At 33.0% G+C, this 13,165-nt stretch overlaps 1 non-coding gene across 1 annotated transcript; it reads left to right on the top strand.

Annotated features, from left to right (window-relative positions):
• The first annotated feature begins 9,260 nt into the window (after positions 1-9,260).
• On the top strand, positions 9,261-9,394 carry LOC150022417 (small nucleolar RNA SNORA43). The gene has a single exon (XR_016513707.1). It is a non-coding gene; the product is annotated as a small nucleolar RNA SNORA43 (small nucleolar RNA).
• Positions 9,395-13,165: the final 3,771 nt, after the last annotated feature.

The following is a 13,165-nucleotide window of genomic DNA, read 5'->3' as shown; positions in this document are numbered from 1 at the left end:
ATCATAATGGAAAAGGTACTATATAAATTTTATATAAAATATGCATTTGTCAGACATTTTGCTGTGTGATTTGTATTCATTTAAAAAATGATAACATTATTACTGTAAAACTTCCCTTATTAACATTTGTAACACATTAAATAGTCATTTATATCAGATTTCATGATTGCCCACTCTAGTCATGAATGCCTAGTGAATGTTAATTATATGCCTCAATGAACTTGTTCTATAGGGATACCAATAGAGGGTACATTAAAAAGTTATGCATTCATAATTTTTAGTAAAGAAAGAAATGAGTGAAGTTCAAGAAATATGTGACAGATAAAGTCCAAAATCAATAAAGAAGACATAGCAGTTTTTCTGACAGCTCTTTGGCTGCTCAAACATTTCTTGAAGTCCATCTCAAAGGTGATATTTTGAATAAAACTATTAGGGAGCTCTTACAATTAAAGTCATATGTAGTAGCCGACTATAAAGAAAATAATCTAATTTAATGTAGGTGTTCAGGTAAGGCTTTTTCAGGAAATATGAACTTGAGGTGAATTATTCAATAAACATGGAAATTAGCCATGCCATTTAGTGAAGTATGTACACATCAAGAAGAAGAAATCCCTTTTGTGAAGGTCCAGAGGTAGGAACCCACATAGCTACAATGTCTTTGTGGATGGTGGTGCCAGTGACAAGTAATAGATATGTTTGTGTGTTCGGTGGGCAGATCTAAGGAAAAGCAGAAATTTCAATATATTAATTAGAGGTAGATGTGAGATATCAAAACAGGAAAATCCAATGGAAAATCAAATATAATTATTCGGAGCTTGGTGAGAAATCTAGACCCATTCATACAAGTTTTGCAATCATTTAAAAAATACTTTTTGAAAATGCATAAAATGCTTTAAGTACTGGAGTATTTATATTAAATTAGACCTATTGGGTAGTAAAAACAATGGATTTAGAAGAAATCTCTGAGAGAGTATATAATTTGCAAAAACAATTAAAGGATTAACCCTAAAGTGTATTTAAGGCATTATCTAAGCAACATGCATACACAAACAATACTTAAAAATGCAGCAAAAAAGGCAAAAGGAAATTCCAAAGAATAAGTTAACACAGCAAATTAGAAATGTGAGACTTTCAGAATAATCAATTCTAATACTGCAGAAAGTTTACCTGTTAAGTCTCCACTTGTTTGGGCTAAAGGAGGGTTATTGATGATCTTAGAAAGGTTTAGTTTAGGATGATGATTGAAATGTAATCACTTGAGAAATAACTAGTATGTTAGAATTAAAGACTATGAATGAAATAGTAATGTAGGTAATTAGATAGAGGAATATATTATTCAATTATTATAACTATTCTTAATTTGAGGAGGTAGCCAGGAAATAGAGAGAAAAATAAAGTAAATGTAAATCACATTTCCACAAAAATAAACATAAGTAAAAAAGTAGGAGTATTAAAAAGTTGACAGGAGACATGGAACTAAATAAAACATGTGTTGTCAGGTGGCCTCAATTATCAGTGAAGTTAGACAAAAAGCAATTTATGAAAGTGATAAATAAATGTATATCACATAGTTAAATAGGAGTTTAATTTAATTACTCTGAAAATGGAAGAAAATGACTAAAATCCCCTAGAAAGTTGCTGGGTATACAAAAATCATGTGAAGATTTAACTATGTTTGAAAACTATGAGTCAGTATTACTTATGTGGGTTCTAGGTCTTATTATTTTTTGTGATTCTCCAGGTTAATTAGTTTAGCCAATTTTCTTGTGTTTTTATGATTTAATTGACCTAGAGTTTGTTGCTAGGACTTGACTAGGATGAGAAGAAAAAAGACAGGAGTGTTAAGAATAATGGTTAAAAGTTTATATATCATAGAATCTTGTGTACCTAGAAACATGGGTGGAATAATAAGCTGGTTGCTCTGACTGGATTTTAAGTTTCTAATATTTGAAATATAAGAAACTGAGGAAGAATAAAAAACAGAAATAAGTAACCAGAAAACAGAATATACAATAATAAATGTCAGCATGCATGTAGTTCAGCTTATGACAAAATCTGGCAAGTAATACTGGATAAGTGTTACAAAAAAGATTTAGAGATAAATTCGTCATCTGTAAATGTGAGTATTATTGATTTCATTTAATTATGGAAATGATCATATAATTAGACATTTAAAAAGTTAAAAATAGTGACTAGCAATTAGTATGTGTGCAAGATATATTAACATTTTGATGATATCTATAATTACTTTTATAGTCTCTGTTACCATCTATGTATGTAGTAATCATTAGTTTTGATGGGTATCCACCCTCTACAAAGGTAACTCTTAACAAAATAAAGAAAGTTTAGAGGTAATTTGTAATGCAAGACTGTTCACTCAATATTCTGGAAAGGAGAAAATGATGGAAGAGAAATATCCCTCTATAAAACTTATCCCTTAAGGAGATGATGACAAGGTTGTACCTGAGTCAGCAGGGAAGCTACTATTCTTCTGGGAAGTCAGAGTCGGAAGAGATATATAATCAAAAAAAGTTAAATGCGCTATATCTAGGCTGTTGTTGATGTTAAAATCATATTACTCTATTTTCCAAATATTTATTGAATATCTTATGTAAATCAATTTCCCAATGCCCAATATGTGCTTTATACATACTAGATATTGAGATAGGTAGATCATAGATAGATGATAGATAGATAGATAATTAAGATGAGTGTAAGTGGAAGTAGTTGATTGATGAACTGAACAACTAAAACACATAGATAAAACCAGAGGGATATATTCATTTTACTAACTTTAAGCTAACAGAGTATTTACAGTCTCTTCTTGTTTTCTGCTGGAACACCTTTGTTTTGTTTAGGCCCTCAACAGAGTGGAGAGGACACCATGGGAAGGGCAATCTACCTTACCAAATTAAATTCGAATGCTAATCGTACCTAGGAACACCCTTACAGACCCACCCAGAAACAATGTTTAATCATGGAACCCTGTGACCCACTCATCACAATCAACATAAAAAGTCAAATTTGACTATAAAACCTTGGGAAAATTTATGATTATAAATGTTAATTTTCTTTACAGAGTTTCAAAAACACAAAAATGGAAGGTTCAAGGTTATCTGACTTCCAGCCAAGATGGAGTCTTAGACTGACATGGTCTCTCTCCCTCCACAACTGAAAAGGGCTACAACTACCACAAAACCAGAAATAACCAGAAGTTCCAGAAAATAAAGATACATGGAGTCCAACGTATGAAGTTATAAACAAGTGGTGCTCATCTGGATGGGTAGGAGGGGTGAACCCTGGGGTGGAGAGATCAAGCTGGGCTGGTGGCTACAGCAATTGACAACAATAAGCACAGACACCCATATTTAAGGGGAGGAGAAAAACTCCCGGGACCACCTATGGCTGCACACTGAACCTGTCAGGTCACGATTCCAATGCCAGGGAAGGCAGACCCCCATTGCCTTGGACTGTGAGACCCAGAGGGCATGGGGACAGAGGAGGAGGCTCCTGGTCTCTCAAAGGAGAGTAATGGCAGGAATCCATCTTGGACACTCACCCCCACACAAAGCACCACAGAGTGGTGAGAAGGGTCACCAGGTTATGATGAGTGCTCAGGGCTCTGCCCCCAGTAACATAGGAGGTGTGACAGCTCCATCCAAGAAGGAAAGATAACTGAAAATGGTCAGGATGACAAGAATCATGATTGAAATACCAATCATGCAGCTGACCAATCAGTAAATATGTGAATTAACCAATGAACAAGTAGACAATCTTTCTGAGGCTCAGTTAAGAGCTATATTCATAAGGCATCTTACAGAATTAACAAAATAAATTGAACAAGATGGGGAAGGAATGAAAGCTAGTCATGCTGAAATGAATGAAAACACATATGAGACAAGTGATGAGGAAAGGAAAAACAGGGATCAAATCAACAAATCGGAACATAGGGAAAGAACAAACAGTCAACCAGTGCAGAAAGAGGAAACAAAAAGTGAAGAATATGAGGAGAGGTTCTGAAACCTCTGGGACAGCTATAAGTGAATGAACATCCGAACTATAGGGTTGCCAGTAGGTGAAGAAGAAGAACTAGAAATTGAAAATTATGTGAAAAAATAATGAAGCTGAACTTCCTTAACTTGGGGAAGGAAATAGACTTACAGGTCCAGGAAGCACAAGGGTTCCAGAAAAACTGGACCCAGGGAGAACCACACATTATAATCAAAATGTCAAAAATCAAAGATAAAGAGAGAAGTTTAAAAGCAACAAGAGAGAAGAGAATTATGTACAAAGGGGTCCCAATTCGACTATCAGCAGATTTCTCAAAAGAGACTTTACAGGCAAGAAGGGACTGGCAAGAAATATTCAAAGTAATGAAAAGCAAATACTTACAGCCACGATTACTCTATCCAGTGAAGCTGTCATTCAGAATAGAAGGGCAGAGAAAGAGCTTCCAGGAAAAAGTAAAACTGAAGGAGTTCATCAGATCCAAACCACTGTTATATAAGATGTTAAAGGGATTTGTTTAGAAGAAGGAGGATCAAAACTATGAATTTTAAAATGAAAACTGTATCACAACCAACAACAGAAGCTAGGGAATCAAAACAAAAGCAAACTAAGGCAATGAGAGTGGGAAAAGAATTACAGGTATGGGAAACATATTGGGGAGAGGTCAGCAGGGAGGAGGAAGGGGGAAAGGGAGGGAGATGGCACAGGAATTAAGAAGCATAGTAGGAGGGAATGGAGTAGACAGGAAGATGTTGGGAAGAACTATGCGCACAACCAATGGGCATGGACTAAGGAGGGAGGGGCAACTGAAGGGGGGTCAATGGGTGGAGAGGAGCAGAGGGAAAATAAATTGGGACAACTGTAACAGCATAATCAATAAAACATATTAAAAAATTTAAAGTAAAGATAACCACTAAAAAAAAAGGTTATCCACCTTAAAACTAAGTTTTAGTATTTAAGATTATGCTACTTTTAAAAATCACTAAGTGAATGAGTAATTCTCATAATCCCAAAACAACATATAAATAGTCATTTTTCTGGAATAATATAAAATATTACATGTTTTACCTATAATTATATGATAGACTATATGCTATTTGCATACTTTTTCTTTCTATGTCATTTAAATTATTATAATATTGACTGCAGCTATATATGTAATAGTTATATCTATATGTATGTATATTAAAATAGTTTTAGATTTAAAGAAAAATTATAAGAATAATACAATGTTGCCATATATCCTACACACAGTTTCCTCTATTATTAACATCTTTCATCTGTATGGTACATTTATCACAATTAATGATCCAATATTAATATATTATTATGAACTGAAGTCCATTCTTTATTTGTATTTCATTTTTCCATTCCAGAATTTCATCCAATAAAGTGAATTATATTTAGTTGTGTTGTCTCCTCAAACTCTTCAATACTGATAGTTTCTGAGAATTTGTTTTAGATGACTTTGACACTTTTGAGGAACACTAATCATTTATTTTATAAATTCAATATTAGTTTGTCTGATTTTTTTCAGGATTTGATAGGGGTTGTGATTTTTTTATAGACAAGAAACAGAGATAAAGTCCCATTCTCATCACATCATATCAAAGGTACAGTCTATCAATATGATGTCAGTATAGACATAAACTTAATCTGCTAGTTATGGTAGTGTTTGTCAAATTTCTCTATGTAAAATTATTTTCCTTCTCAACTACCCTTGGAATACTATACTATTTGGAAAGAAGTCACTCTGCATAAACTATTTGGAATTCTTCTTCATGGAAAGAATGTCTATTCTCCATCATTAATGTATTCAATAATTTATATCTAAATGGACCCATGGATATTTATTTTATATTTTATGTTATAACTCAATAATAAATCATTTATTCTGTTACTCAAACATTTTTTCAGTTTTGACAATTAGGAGGAGCTCCTGTGCCTGTCAACACACTTCATTTGCTGTTGAATTTGTATTGTTATATTTAACATATTTTAAATCCTGTCACTACTAGGTACATAAATGTTTCAGGCTCCTTCGATGTATTCCTTGTCCAAGTACTAGCATAGCTATTTCTCTAAGACATTCAGGATCCTCATTGGAGAGTGGTATTTGAAACTAAGACTGGCCACTGAGTGTGTTCCTTGCTATTGAGATGTCATTGCTTCTAGGTTCTCTCAGATGCGGAACAAGAAAATTTATGTGTGTGTGTGTGTGTGTGTGTAATAATCTATAAACTTACACATAGCTTTAAGTATATTTATGCATATCCATATGTATTTGTATTAAGCTAAATATGAGTTCATATTGATAACTCAACTTTAGCCCAATTACTGCATGAATCATCTAGCCTCCCTTAGTTATAACCTTTCATTCTAGCAGCAACTTGTTTCTATTCAACAGCATCACTTGTTCTATTAAGGTACAGAAAAATTATATGCATAATGTTTTCAGAATTGTTAACTTTTGCCTAATGGGAGAAAAAAACTTTACAGTGCTTATGTAAATTTTTGTTTGTCTTTAGTCTCATTGTCTAAAAGTTAGTCTTTAATCACTTTCAAAGTCACAAAGGTCAACATCATCCCCCCCACACACACCTTCTATGGTGAAATTCCATGAATTTTTAGTATAGGCAGTCTTTTATTACAGTCTGAATTCCATATGGGATCCACTTGCCAACTTTTTTTTTTTTTTACTTGCATACACTGATTCAAAGTTTGTGATTTGACCAAAAACCTACAACCAGAAGAAAGCAGAGTATGGATCTTAGAGATGTCTTAAAGCTTGCACACACACGCACACACACTCTAAGTTGATCAAGAAAGTAAGGGATATAAACTTAGAGGAACAAAAAGATTAACCTACCAATTTGGAAATGATTAAAATTAATGCAGAGTGTAAATTTCAACTCAACATTAAAATATTATGTATTCATATACAGATATGGATAAAACCTTTGGAGATATGAAGTACCAAATAAAAATCATTGGGCTAATTCTTTTTTCTATTTGAATGAGAGAATTTGGAAATTAACTTTTTTAATTAGAAGGAAAACAAATATGTGGAGGAATCTCTGAAAATAGTAACATAAATTGGTTTCTGTTAATATAATAGCACTAGTTACATATTTATGTTGACTTGAATGAGACTTTACTCTTGGATTTAGTGTCTATTAGACATGAAAATTCTAGATTATTCTCTACAATACTTTATTATTTTATTAGGGTTACAATAACAAAGTACCAAAAACCATTGGCTTAAAAACAGAAATTAATCCTCTCATAGTTCTCTAGGCTAGAAGTCTGAAGATAAGAAGTTGGAAGGACTAGTTGCTTCTGAAGAACTAGGAAGGAAAGATATGACCCTAGTCTACCTTCTTGTCTTTGTAGATAACTGTTTTCTTTCTGTGTCTCTTAACATCATTTCTCCTTCACGTATATCTCTCTATCTACAAATTGTCCCCCTTTTTATAAAGACACGAGTTATATTGGATTAGAACCCATCTCAACGACTCCATGTTAACCTTATTATTTCTGCAATAACTTAATTTTTCAAATAAAGTTACATTCTCAAATACAAAAAGATAGGACCCCAATATATCTTTTTTTGGTGTGACACAATTCAAACCATAATAGATATCTATAGTATTAGTTATTTTCTCTGAGAGGGGTTTGAAACTTCATAGGGTAATAATGGTCTCATAGAAAGAGTTTGGGAGTCTTCCCAGTGATTCCACTGCTGGGACTACACCCAAAGAATCCTGAAACACCAATTCAGAAGAACTTATACACCCCTATGTTCATAGCAGCACTGGTTACAATAGCCATGTGCTGGAAACAGCCTAGGTGCCCATCAGTGGATAAGTGGATCAAAAAACTACGGTACATCTACACAATGGAGTACTAAATAGCAGAAAGAAGGAGCTCCTACATTTTATGACAGCATGGATGTAACTGGAGAGTATTTTGCTTAGTGAAATAGCGAAGTGGTAAAAGACATATAGCATATGATCTCACCTAATACAGGAATCTTATGAACAAAACAGATGAGTAAAATAGAACCAGAGGCATGGAAACAAGGAACAGACTCACAGTGACCAGAGGGGAGGGGAAGGGGGAGGAAGAGGAAGGGTCGAATTAAGGAACTAATAAAAATGACCCATGGACAACCAGAAAGAGATTGGCTGTGGGAGAAGGGCAGCAGTGGATAGGGCAAGGGAAAGCAACAGGAAGAATGGGAGACAACTATAATAGAACAACAATTTAAAAAAAAAAGATTTTATACTATTAAATCAATCAAGATATTTACTACACCCAGGGTTTATTAATGAAAAGAGAAACAAGGCAAAAAAATAATAATAATAACCCAGAGAAAATCAATATTTAAAAAAAAATTAGTTTTCACTATTTTTACCTAAAATATTTGGCTTTAAAGAACAACGATTAGAACACAGCAACTGTTTTTGTTTTATTTTAATTTAAATATAATTAAAAGAAATATAGTTTTAGGTGTATCTCTGTGCCAAGAATTTAAATCTTTACAATATTCCTCTTTATCAGGGCTCAGACCATCTGAACAAAAGGCAATTTCTATTCCTGGTATAATGAAGAATACAGAAACTAGAAAATGTAAATACTACTAACTATTTTAAGAACTATATTAAATGTAGCTCATTGAAGGAGTCCATTAGCAGGTCTAAAAACCAAAAGCAAAAATAATTTGTAATTTAAGAAAAATGGGCAATCATCCACAAGTCAAAATGCTATAACAGTAGAATTGAGACTTAATAAAAAACATAATTTTGTTCATGTAAGAAAACTAGGCTAAAAATTTTGGCCGCATTCAAGGCCAATATATTTTTTAAATTTACTTTGAATGACAGATTTGGGAATGCTCTGTACAAAATGCATTTGACTATACTTTTAATTAGGCATTCCAGACCAGTAATATTTACATAGCTTTGGTCCCAAATCACAGGCCATGTCATATAAAGATCTTGCCTTATATATGATTTCTAAAAAGTCACCAGGTATCCTAGGATATCATGCTCAACTGTGACTTTTACTTCCTACCTGAACTGAATTAGTTTGTGTTGATTTGTTTTACTATTTTTTTTCTAAATTTCTCTGTTTTCTTCACTTTTAAATAGTTTCCCTATTATTACTTTCCTTCACAAATACACATACATACAAACACACTCAATTAAAAAAATGTCTTCACATACAACATACATGGGAGCTGCCCTGCAGGTGCCGGACCTGCGGGCATCACAGACGAGGCTGCCGTGCCGCGCCTGTGACATCAGGGCAGAGAGGGAGTGGCTATTTCTACGCTCAGTGCCCAGAACAGTGGGCACTAAGAATGGTTTGTAGCCGGACATGCAAAAAAAAAAAAAAAATATATATATATATATATATACACATGGGAGGGGGAGGATACAACCCTTCTTGAATTCCTTTGAATCATATTACCATGCCTACACTCGTATAAGATACATTCTTATCTATTCCACACACCAAACATTTGTTCTTTTTGAGGAACGTTGTTTCTACCGCAGGTGTCACCAATCTTTTGATAGTCCACACCATCTTGGTCGTACTCATCCACCTGCAAGCTTGTCAATGTAATATCTTATGCAAAGGTTTTGTTCCCCACAGACTTTCTATTCAAAAACATTAAAATGCAATATATCCCTCAAAGCCCCCCAAAAGAAAAAAAACAACCAAAATTCCTAGGGAGGAAGGTAGAGTCTTATTTCCAGAGTAAATGCATTATGATATTTAATATATCCTATTTTCATTAAAAATGTAAAAAGTCTACCAAGAAACAAATAGCATGACTCAATCATGGGGAAAAAATGACAGAAAACATCTCATCCCCAGAAAGCCCACTCATTGGAATTACTAGACAAAGACTTTAAGTGACTGAAATGGACTTCCAAAAAATAAAAAAAAAAACTAAAAGAAACCATTGACAAAGAACCAAAATCAATCAGAAGAATTAAGTATGAATCAGTAAGGTATATTCATGAAGATATAGAAATTATAAACAGGAGACAAATAAAAATTATGGAGGTGACAATATAATAGAGGAAGTAAAAGTTCACTATAGTGATTCGATAGCAGATCTGAGAAGGTATAAAAAGACTCAAGGGACATGAAGATTGGTCAATTGAAATTACTCAGTATGAGGAGCAGAAAGAAAAAAGACTGAAGAAAAAGTGAACAAAGTCTAAGAATTCTAAGAGAACAGGGAAAGAGACAGAAAAACTGCTTTAAGAAATAATGAGAGAACCTTCAGGGATAGTGTCAGAGTAAGAATCACTAGGAATCTCTCTTCTCATTTTGACAGCAAATGCACTGGCAGAATCTTCCTGATGTTAACTATTTTGGAACCCTGATGTGTACCAAAGGCTTGCAACTTCCATAAGAAGAGGAAACAGTGAACTGTGGTCAATTTCAGCTTTAGCACAGTGGCAGCTAACCATTCCCCTTCAATTAGCCACATAGCAGGCAGACATCCCATGTTCCAAGGACAGCTGATTAGATCCAAAAAAGACCCTGTTCTCCAAATATTATAGATATTTTCTCTGATTGCTGACCGACTCAAGAATTGCAGAAACAGAAAAGTAGGCAGCCATTGTTGTTGTACCTCCCACCATTGTTATAATCGCCTTTTCCTCTGACTGAAGTAAATTCCAGAAAACTTAAAGGACTGGTACCTTTTCTCTCCCTCCACCTTTCATTTTTCTGTTTTTCTTCTGGAGACAAATATTAAAAAAAAAAAAACATTTAAAACCAACAGCACACATGGAAGAAATTAGAAAGTATCATAGCAAGTCCAGGGAAAGGTACAGGTACAGAAAGGACCTGATTCTAAGAAAATATTACAAACAACTATACACCAACAAATAAAACAATCTAGAAGAAACAGCTGAATTCCTAAAAATATAGACTTTTCCAAAACTGAATCAGAAAAAAAAAAAAAATTGGAGAATTTGAGTAGACAAAATACAACTTGTGAAATTGAAACCGGATCAAAAAACTCTCAACAAACAGAAGTACTAATCTGGATGGCTTCACAGGAGAATTTTGTCAAACATTCAAAGAAGAACTAACACCTATCCTTTTCAAACTATTCCAAAAATTTCAAGAAAAAGAAAGATTCCTAAACTCATTTTATGAGGCCAGCATTATTCCAACTCCAAAATCAGTAAAGACACTACAAATAAAAAATATATATTTATAGGCCAATATTCATGATGAACATAGATGTCAAAATCCCAACAAAATATTATCAAACTGTATTCAGCAACACATTTAAAAAATTAAACACCATGATCAAGTGGGATGTATTATGGGAATACAATGTTGGTATAATATTCACAAACCAATAAACATAATATACCACACAAAAGAATAAAAGATAAAAAGCCACATGACCATATCAATAGATACAGAAAAACAATTTGATAAAATTCAACACTTATTCACGATAAAAAAATGTCAGCAAAGTGAGCATAGATAACATACCTCAATGTAATAAAAGCCATATATGACACACTCACAGACAACACCATACTAAATGGGCAAAACTACAAGTGTTCTCCTTAATATCAGAAACAAGACAGGGATGTCAGCTTTTGCCTCTTTTACTCAGCATAGTGCTGGAAGTCTTAGTCACAGCAATCAAACAAGAAGAAATAAAAGGCATCCAATTAGAAAGCAGGGTGTAACACTGTCATTTGCATATGGCATAATACTATAAATAGTAAACCCTAAAAATTTCACAAAAAATACTAGTACTAATAAATGAACTCAGTAAAGTGGTAAGATACAAAATAAATTCCCAGAAATCAGTTGCATTTTTATACACCAATAATGAATTATGAGAAAAAGAAACTAACAGAACAACTCCATTCACAATTGCTTCAAAAAAATATCTAGGGATAAATTTAACCAAGGATGTAAAAAACTTGTACTCAGAAAAATATAAGACACTAAAGAAATAAATTTGAAAAGATACAAATAAATGGAAGCATATACCATGTTCATGGTTGAAATTAACATATTAAAATATCATTATTAATCATAACAGTCTACAGATTCAATGCAATTCTTAACAAGATACCAATGGCATATTTCATAGAACTAGGACAAATATTCCAAAACTTTATATGGAACCACAAAATATCCTGAAAAACCTCAGCAATCTTGAGAAAGTACCAAGTGAGAGAAATTACACTACCTAATATCAAACTATACAACAAAGCTATATTAATCAAAACAAAATGGTACTGGCAAAAAACAGATATATGTATCAATGAAACATTGTAGAGAACCCAGAAAGAAACCTACATCTTTGTAGTAAATTAATATTTGACAAAGGCAAAAACATACAGTGAGGTAAAGCTATTCTCTATTCCATGGATGATGTTGGGAAAAATGGACAGATACATGCAAAAAAACTTAAACTAGACAACCTTATTACACCTTACAGAAGAATAAATTCAAAATGGACCAAAGAATTAAATGTTTGAATCAAAACCATAAAAATCATAGAAGAAAACTTAGGCAGTAAAATCTCGGTTGTTTTTCATAGCAATTTTTTTTTTTTAATGTAACACATCAGGTAAGGGAAACAAAAGATAAAATAAGCAAATGGAACTATATCAATCAAAAAAGTTTTTGCCCAAGAAAGGAAATAATCAATAAAATGAAAGATAACCCATTGAAGGGGAGAATATATTCACCAATACATTGTGGTGGAGAAGAGTATAGGGGGGATACATGGTAACAGAAAGAGACTTGACTTGTTTGGTGACTACACAATGCAGTGCACTGATAATGTGTTGTAGAATTGTGAACCTGAACCTGTGTAATTTTGTTAACCAGTGTCACTCCAAAAAAATTCAATAAAAAAGAAAGAAATACCTGACAAGGCAATAAATTTACACTTTAGGATGATCCTAAGTACAGAGGTAATCTGTAATATTCAAAAAATAAATTAACAAAAACATGAAGACAGTAAATCTAGTTAAAAAGATAAATTTTATTTTGTAAAAATTAAAAAAATAACACTTGCACTTTTGTACAACAAACAAAATTATCAACAAGTGAAAAGACAACCTACAAAATGGGGAAAATATTTTCA

Source organism: Furipterus horrens, unplaced genomic scaffold (genome assembly GCF_987537825.1).
Source record: "Furipterus horrens unplaced genomic scaffold, mFurHor1.1.pri manual_scaffold_1, whole genome shotgun sequence".
NCBI classification, from domain to species: Eukaryota; Metazoa; Chordata; class Mammalia; order Chiroptera; family Furipteridae; genus Furipterus; species Furipterus horrens.
This window is presented reverse-complemented; position numbering and strand designations above follow the sequence as displayed.